Source organism: Lissotriton helveticus, chromosome 4_1 (genome assembly GCF_964261635.1).
Source record: "Lissotriton helveticus chromosome 4_1, aLisHel1.1, whole genome shotgun sequence".
Classification (NCBI taxonomy): Eukaryota; Metazoa; Chordata; class Amphibia; order Caudata; family Salamandridae; genus Lissotriton; species Lissotriton helveticus.
This window is the reverse complement of record NC_136063.1, coordinates 1,592,895,610-1,592,905,628: the sequence shown is the minus strand read 5'-3', so window position 1 is coordinate 1,592,905,628 and position 10,019 is coordinate 1,592,895,610.

Below are 10,019 nucleotides of genomic sequence, written 5' to 3'. Positions count from 1 at the left end.
GCATAGGTGAGGGTCAAAACACATGGGCGAAAGAGAGATTCACGGAGTGCGGTAGAGAGAGAAGCACATGAGGGAGTTAGCTCAAAAACACATACACCCTCATGGGAAGTGTTTCTACAAAGGAAAAAGTAGCCCCCAAAACTCAAGCAGTAGACGGACACAATTTCTTAGGCCATACCCCTGGAGAGGGCCAAGCTTTAGAAGATGAAGTGAAACCAACATACTATAATGAATGAGATGCAAGCAATTGAGAATGCCAATGAATCCCACCCATGGTAAGGAATCGGTGGTTTCAAGCCCACTTTAAGCTAACAAAATGTCTTACAGGTGACAGAACATGCTTTGTTTTAGGTGTGGTCCTAATAATTAACCTGTCATCAACATAAGTGTGGTAGTAAACGGCTCTTTGCTGATCGCATTGTCACACTTAGATAGGACAAATCAGATGTGTATGGGCTGTTCCCGGCATCTCTAGGTGAGTTCAGATGTGGTTATTCAGGGACATTTTCCACATAAGTCAAATCACTCCTGACCCTCTTGATCGTGACCCAGTCATATATTTTGCAGGTTACTACAACATATTCTGTAATCCATTTTTTCACTAACTCAAACCTGCCCTCCTCTTGCTTCCAGTTCCACGAAACACTGCCAATGCCTAGAAGTCAAGGTTGCATGAACCAGCGCATCAATTCCACTGCCTGTGCCAATCTATTACCAACTCATGTGCACATGACATGAGCTGAACAGCACCTCTAATTGGCTCTTCCTACACTGCTACATGATTTGCATGTTCCCTCATTTCGCTTGATGAAAAATAACCTTACCTCAATGACGGACAATCTGTCCCTCAATAACACCACGATGACGTCCGTAATAGAGTAAGTAGTGACCCAGTAGAAAAGTGCAGCTGTTGTGCTCTACAAAAAAGAAAAAAATGAAAAAAATATGGTTGAAGTGAGTTAGCAACTTAGGAGCAGGGGAGCAATGGAGAAGCTGGGTGGAGACAATCAATGTGGGAAGCAAATGAGGGTAGAAACAAAAGCCCAGGTTGACAGGATGGGACAGGGGAAACAATTCAGAGAGTGCAGGAATTAAAGGGAAAACAACACTCAGAGGAGTCAACACGGCAAGAAAACACATGCACTTCTGTGGAGTGCTCAAATAAAAAGAAACTAGTATCTCCCTTATGTCAGCCATAAAGGATACATTTTATCCAATCAAAAGGATGGTAAATAATCTATGGTGGGGGTCATCAGAGGAGGGGAACATATGTATGAAGATGAAGAGGAAGGAAGCCCATTGAATAAGAAGCATGCTAATGAGTTCACAAGAAAGCCAACAAATGATAGGCAATTGTCAGACCAAAATGCACTATGTTGGTACTGTTTACAACTGGTCTTTGACAAGTTGTCTGTAGGCAAGATCTAAAAATGTTCTGCTAGTTATTTTTGACTTTTCTTCCAAAGTATTCTCTTTGAAAGACTGTAATGCTGAAGGGTTTTAAACAGCAAGTGCTAGCCATACACAGTGCAGTGATAGTTTGTTTAGAAACATTGCGAAGCACAGAGACGTAGATCAGCTGCAGGTATCTTAACCCAATCTACAACCCTTACAGTATGCAGAGATATTTAACACGAATCTCCCATGCTCCCTAACCTGTGGCACACTCTTCACATCATTAAAGGAACACTGTCTGCTTCCTTTTCACTTTTCATACAGAAAGCTTCACTCTTTGTAAACATTCCCAATTAAAACGCTTGGTGACATTATTTGCTGCAGCAAATGTTATCTGCTATTGAAAACACTCACATAATTAATGTGCATAGGTTAATGTTTAAATAAAGCATACGCTAAAAGCAAACTTTGTAGCAGGCATCCATACTTGAATGTTATAGGACTGCATGTAAATGAAGTCCTTAATTAAATTACTTATCTGTCGATGCCATGTTAAATGAGAAAATAATGCATTAACATAGAAAAGCCTATTTTTCACATTGAATAGTCGTTTTTGCACAATTTCTTCTGTGTGATACAGATTCATAAGCCTACTGTTAGCTAGTGATTAAACACTTGTTTTGCATTAGACATCTGATGTGAGGTTCTCATCAAGAGGATCAGAAAACAAGAGAACAAATTATTCATGGAAAGAAACTTTGGACCACAAGAATACAACATTTTGGCTTTTCAAGGACTAATGTCTGAAAGTCTATTATGCTCTGGTGAGAGCACATGGAGTGAACTTGCTCCCAGGACTTTGCTAATATTCTATTGGTTGATGAAGAAGACAAAAGAAAATAATGTTGCAACATTGAATTTGTGTGTTTATATTACCGCGTGTTCCTAAAGTAGGACGGAATTCCTTCTCCGACATTCTGACTAGAGAATCATTTCTGATCTCGTAGACTTCTCTACATGAGAGGGTTCTTAAACTAATTCTATATGTCTGCTGAATTATGACTGTGAATAGTTTTCAGTCTGCTATGCAACAGCTTTATGCTTGCACATTAATCTCTTTCTCTCATGAGAACTCCTCATTGAGTTTCTGGACTGACACCTACTCTCTCATTATATCAATTTATTTAAAATAGGAAATCTCCTTTATGGAAAACGCTGGTTGTATAATTACTGTACTGACAGTGGTTTTAACAAATATTTTATTCTATTTTATAATCAAATATTGATTGATAGAATATATTAACTTTTGATTCTGAAATCTAAAGACTATAATGCCTAATGAATAAATAGATGAAAAGCTAAAATTTGGAAATAAAACCCTTTAACTCGCACTCACTCTTTATTGAGTAAAGTTAATGTTTTTAGCAATGTATTGTTTATGTAGATGATTGCTCTAAATTTCTCTTTGTGGACAGTCAAAGCTTAATAAGACCAGTGGTTGGGGTTGTCCCTCACCAAAATGGAAGCTCTTCATTTAGTGTGATTTCAGTTTTACCATTAAAACGTAGTATTCATTTAGTATGCATGAAGACTAAGTAGTATGCCCACAAGCCGAAATATGCAAATGAGGGAATACTAGTTCTATTCAACTACCCTTCAAATACATGATGAACACTTCAAGTGATTGCTAAAAGAAGACTAGTAGTATTCAAGAAGAATAGTATTTGAAGCTTAGTAGTATTCTGTTAGGGTTTATTTGCAGCTCTTGTGCTATTTCAAGAGCAAAATGAAGGCTAATCTCATTGATTGTGACCACTATTTGAAGACTAGTGGTATTCTTTGTGAGCAATATCTGAATACTAATGGACCACTATTTGAAGACTAGTGGTATTCTATGCGAGCAATTTATGAATACTAACGGACCACTATTTGAAGACTAGTGGTATTCTTTGTGAGCAATATCTGAATACTAACGGACCACTATTTGAAGACTAGTGGTATTCTTTGTGAGCAATATCTGAATACTAACGATTAATTTATAGTAATGTTGATTGGATTGCTTGCACAGGGCTTCTCATGATGATGCTTTATGGGCCTTTCAGACTAAAATTTATTTTTTACATGTTTTCGGAGTGAATGATTATAATCTGCCTGTTACAAACTCATTAGTTATACATTCAGCAAACGTTTGATGATGTGTACCTGGAACATGTGTTTGTTTTCAGAGTACCCAGAGGGAACAATTGTGCAAAACTGAATTAGTCGCCAGATAAAAGCTTAACTGTTCTAATTCCTCCTGTGTTGTTTTTGCACCAGTCTATATTAATTTTATAATCTAGAAAAACAATTTGCTAAACACATTGTACAAGGCTTTTATGGCATTAACTTGTAAAAATGTAATAACGAAATGCTGGTGGACTGTGAGATGACATTTTATTGATAGAAGAAACTTGCAGATTGTTTGAACTTACAATGTAACAATTGTAAACCACATTATTAGTGAAAATGTCATCAGATGTTTGAATGACTTCTAGTCTATCAAATTATCAGAACAGATTTTAAAAAACGTGACACATATAAACAGTCCATCACTTGGCATCTGCACTTGTAGATATAATGCAATATAAATCAAAGTTTAGAAGCACATCAGTAGTAAAAGTGTCTGCATCACACATTTGAATGGAGTACTTGTCTATCAAATTATCAGAATCGATTTCGAATAACTTGAAAAATGTTACCAGTGCATGTCATGCATCTGAACCTGTAATTGACCCATAGAAACAGTCCATCTCTTGGCATCTGCACTTACATATACATTGCAATGTAGATCAAAGTTTAGAAGCACATCAGTAGTAAAAGTGTCTTCATCACACATTTGAATGGAGTAATTGTCTATCAAATTATCAGAATCGATTTAAAAAAAACTTGACAAATGTTACCAGTGCGTGGCATGCATCTGAACCTGTAGTTGACACATGTAAACAGTCCATCTCTTGCCATCTGCACTTATAGATATATTGCAATATAAATCAAAGTTTAGAAGTACATCAGTATTAAAAGTGTCTGCATCACACATTTGAATGGAGTAATTGTCTATCAAATGATCAGAATCAATTTTTAAAAAACCATGATGTCATCACAAATAGACTCTACACGAGTATTGAGAAAATGAGTATAATCTTTATATAAGCAATTATACGATACGCCCCCACGATATAAAATCAACATATAAGAATGGGTAGTATTCTTTCCGGTGGGTTGGTAGGTTCTAATCCTAATCACCGCTTCTATCCAACATTTAAGCTCATTTCTAACAATTTCCCAAAAGGTTAGGCAGGTCGTATTGCTTGAATCACACATGTTGCAAAGGAAACAATACTGCAATGCGAAACGATATTGTCTTATACTGTGCAACAGAGAAACAATGCCATTCTTAGAGCCACAGTCATGTACTTTGCAATTGAAGGAATAATGGAATGCGTATCACCACCAGCATGCCCTGTACCAGGAAGAAACAAATCAAGGCGTCATTCTACAATACTGTACGGTGCAAGGAAGAAATAATACACTGTGTCACGTTATACTCAAATACTGTGCACTGAAGAAATAATGCAATGCACCACGTTACAATCGGGTAATATGCAAGGGAGAAATAACGTAGTGCGTAGCGCACCCAGCATACAGTTTATCAGGCACAAATGAGGTCAGGCATCATACGACAGTTTGATAGTTCGTTAGCAGCAATAATGTAAAGTGTAATACAACAGTTTTACATGCTCCATTAACAGTGCCCCCGTTATGGATCAAATAATGACACAAAAAGTACTGCTTCCCACCCCGGCCCCAGTACTGCCCCGTCTTGGGTTAGCACTGCCCGGGATTTGAGCCGAAGCAATGGCTCGCGCAGCTGACTGAAGCGGGAGGCCGAGAGAGTGTCTTTCCGAACCCGCACCCCACTCAACCACAGGTGTTGATCCACATTACGTGGCGGGGCGCGATCCCACTCTCCTCCCCGACGTCAGCGACTTGCGCCTTGATCCCAAACTCCGTCACGGGCTGCTGCGGACACAGGGCGGCGGCTCAGTTCTTCCGTGGCTGCTGGTCCGGGTTACTACCGATTGACTCCGAGGGCCCCAGTCTATACACCAAGACCCGCCCTCAGCATTGTGGAGACTTTACTTCAATTCGGTGCACACCCTGACCAGGCACTCCTGACCAGCACCTCAGGTTACACTCGCCTCTTCTCTGGTGCTCATGATGATCCAGCGCTCTTCACCAACGCTCTGCTTACACCTCAACACGCAACCTGCGCGTTCGAGCCTCTCCTCTTCTCCTGGTGCACACGATGTCCAGGCGCTCTTCATCAACGCCCTGGCTGCACCACAACACGCACACTTGCGCGTCCAAGTCTCATCTCCTCTCCTGGTGCACATGTTATCCAGGCGCTCGTCCCTAATGCCCTGGCTGCACTACGACACACACTCTTGCACATCGGAGACTCACTTATTTTGGTGCCTCTGAGGCCCTGGTGCTCTTCACCAACACCCGCGCTGCACCACGACACGCACCCTTGCGTGTCCGAGACTCACTTCTTCCATTGGTGCACACCATGTCCAGGCACTCCTCACCAACTCCCTGGCTGCACCACGACACACACACTGCGCATCCGAGTGTCGCTTCTTCCTTTGGTGCACAAGAGGCCCAGGCGCTCTTCACCAACATCCGGGCTGCACCAGGACACACACTCTTGCGCGTCTTCGCCTCATCTCTCCGTGCACACCATGACCAGACGTTCCTCGCAAACGCCTTGGTCTGCACCACGACACGCACTCTGTGCGTCTGAGAATTAGCTTGCTCCTACGTACTCACAATTACAAGGCACAACTTCTGAGGGTCTCAAGTGGTAAAAAGCACAGTCACACCACATTGCTTGGGACTTCTCCGGAAACTTTTATGATCCTGGGTCAAGACATCTCTCAGTTCCTCTCACCTTTCAGTTCCAGACAGACAATCCACATTTCAGAGACATACAGAAATGCTCAGAGCAAGGAACTCAGCCACTTTCTGAAGAGTGGTTTATAAACACACAGTGACAAACCCACCTTCACAGAACGATGCATTATGACAATGTGAATCCATACATACTAAACTTCACCTCTCCGTTATAAACTGACAGGAAACTAGGCAATACCCAGCCTCCCCCATTCTGTCCTATGGGCAGAATGGCCTTTCAGCAGTGAAAAACGAAATGGAGAGTTTTTCACTGTCAGAACATAACACACACCTCAGTTTATGTTCTGCCTTTTACCTACACTGCACCCTGTCGAGGGGTACCTACTACAGGGGTGCCCCATGTGTATGTAAAATGGAAATTCAGGCCTGACAAGTGGTTGAACTTGTCAGGACTACATGCTAACTTAGCATTCTGCGCGCAGGCCCTACACTGAAGGCCTGAGTTCCCTTCTCTGCGTGCCCTTGCATTACTAGCCCTTGCAATCAATCAATCAGGAGTTTGTTAAAGCGCGACTACTCACCCGTAAGGGTCTCAAGGCGCTAGGGGTGGGGGGGGGTCGGGGGGTGCAGGTTCCATTCCATCAAGGAGGGGGTCTGTCGAAGAGCCAGGTTTTGAGGTTTCTTGCGAAGATGGGGAGCGATGTTGTCTGTCTGAGGTGGAGCGGAAGGGCGTTCCATGCTTTGGCCGCGAGGAAGGAGAAGGAGCGGCCTCCCGATCTGGTCTTTCTGGTGCGGGGGACCACAGCGTAGGAAAGCTGGGCTGATCGTAGGGTCCTTTGGGGTGCGTGGAATTTGAGTCGGCTGTTCAGGTATGCTGGTCCGGTGCCGTGGAGGGCCTTGTGTGCGTGGGTGAGCATCTTAAAGGTGATTCTCGCCTCGACGGGGAGCCAGTGGAGTGTGCGCAGGTGCTGGGAGATGTGGCAGTGTTTTGGCAGGTTGAGGACCAGTCTTGCGGCGGCGTTCTGGATGTTCTGTAGCTTGCGGATGAGGTTTTTGTTTATTCCGGCGTAGAGTGCGTTGCCGTAGTTGAGTCTGCTGGTGACCAGGGCGTGAGTGACTGTCTTTCGGTGTTCGAGGGGGATCCATTTGAAGGTCTTACAAAGGAGGCGGAGGGTGTGGAAGCAGGCAGATGAGACAGAGTTGATCTGGCGGTCCATTTTGAGCTCGGAATCCAGGATGATTCCCAGGTTGCGTGCGTGGTCTGTGGGGGTTGGCGGGTTTCCGAGGGCGGTGGGCCACCAGGTGTCACTCCAGGCGTCGGGGTTTGGGCCCATGATGAGTACTTTTGTTTTGTTGGTGTTTAGTTGTAGGCAGCTGTGCACTACACTAGGGACTTTTATTAGCTAGGCAACCATACTAATTATGGCCAACCAATCACCATTACATTTTACATAGGGAAGTCCTGTACTTTGACACTGATCAGCAGTGGCAAAGTACCCAAAGCATCTAAATTGGCATCTCTAGGTCTGGAAAACGATCTAGGGGGAAAGCAAAAAGTTTAGGGAACTTTAACCAAAAAGGCCAAGTCCTACACTTAATAAAACCAAAAAGTCTGGTTTCTACTTGAAAATGCAGGTCAGACCTATCCTGGTATCCATCCCTTTGGTGGAAGTTTCAAACTTGAAAAACAACGAGTGGTGACTGGCATGTTCGAATTTTCCTCAGGCATTGCTTATTACTCGGGAAGCCTTCCAGAACATCGTTTTTTTGCCCGCTATGCAAAGCCAAATGGAGAACAGCCATATGCAAATAAGCCAATAAGGATTGGTGCTGCTCCAATAAGAGTAGTATAGCCCAAACTGTGAGGCCAGGTGTCGGATAAATGGGGATATAGGCAACACTGACCGATTTAAAACCGGCAGCAATCTCTGTTCTGACTTAAATTACACTAGTAATCGTATGTTCCTAAAACAGCTGGTTATGTCTCTTGTTAGTACCAATGGTGGAAGCGTAGTTTTTGAACATACTGAAGACATAAGCATCACATTTGCCATCTACGATGTAATGTGCCTGATGGTGAGACATATGTAATTCAATCCCTTTATTTGGTTGCAGCCAGTTTTGCTCAAACCTCTTGGGTTAACTGCCAGAGGACGATTATCAAGCGAGACTGGTGCAAGTGTGACTTTGTTAGGATTGTAGCGCCCTTCATTCTGCAGGTAGCATTTTAGATTTACTTTAGTGTTACAAAAAAATTAAGTAAAAATGCCCTATACAAAAGCCACAATTTGTAATTTGCTCCACAGCCGTTAATTAGCTGCTGGTGTTGCTGGTCAGTTGCGTCTCGAGCATAACTGCAGGCATTAAGTCTCCCCCTAACCAAGACGCACGGTATGGCGGAGGGGGAGGTGGTGTCATTTCGAATCGGAAGGGTGAGATCTCTCTGTGCGCCTCTTGCAGCTGCACCGCTCTGAGAAAGGAAGAGCTACTTTATGGCCCCTCACTAAAGAAACGAAGAGGAAACCCTACAGATGTACCACAGCGATAAACCGCCCCTGCTTCGCTGGCTGCAGTGGTTTCACGAACCGTTCTTGTTTTCTGCATTTACCACCACACCGCGTGCCCCTTTACGGGAAATCAGCACCCATGCTCCCCCCATTAACTCGCTTGTGTACATACGAACCCCCACAGACTAAGGCTTTCTTTGGTTTATAATTATGCATTGATGACTGTTATGGACAGATAAGAGACATACGTGCGTGAGAACTGCTGGAGTTATGGGTATCAACCACAGTAATGGAAAAAAATGAGTCGGGTTGATAAGCGTGCAGAATCACTGACGCTTTTTTAATGAAAATATAATTTCGGACTTGTGTTGTATTGTCTAACTGCCCCTGTCGTTCTGCACCCGCCCCTTTTTGTGAACCTGGTTTGCGGATTACCTCCATGCCACTCATACCTCGTTTCTCTTGTTGCACTCTAAAATGCAGCCATTGCAATATAAAGTAATTTCCCTGTGGGACGGTGGTTTCAGTGGCAAAAGTTACATTCTGAAAGATTTTACCCCTGTCTATGGCAAGCACAAAGTCACAGTATGCATCTTCAGACAGTCCTCACATCGATAGCCTATTCAGAAGGATACATATATCTCTATCCACTTCACAGTAATATACTGCACTAACACCCTGCATCTGCATTCAGTTATACATCTCACTCTTGTAGTCATTTAATTATAACAAGAGTTCATTTCTTCCCAGCATGTTTATTTAATTCCTCATCGAGTGGTACATTAAGTGACTTCTTTCTAGCCTCTACTGAGATCCGATGTACTGGGCTTTTTGTAGGTTTAGAGATCAGTAACAAAGCATGTTGCAATATTTCTGTGGGGAAGCTGGAGAAGGTAGGAAGCCGCTCACATTGCTGGCTTGTTGTGCATCGGGTATATCCACTTCACTTCCAGCGGAATATTTTTCTACCATGATAATCTGTCAAAGAAGGCTCCAATGAAAAGAACACTGTTGCCCTTCTTCCCATTTTCCTTCAGTTATATTCAAGAATGGAAAGCAAAACAATCCAACAAGCAGAACGTACTCTGTCTTCGTCTGCTCTGGTGCGATTTCAATCAAATGTCCACTTAAAGAAAAAAAAATACTATTAAAGTTACTTGGTTA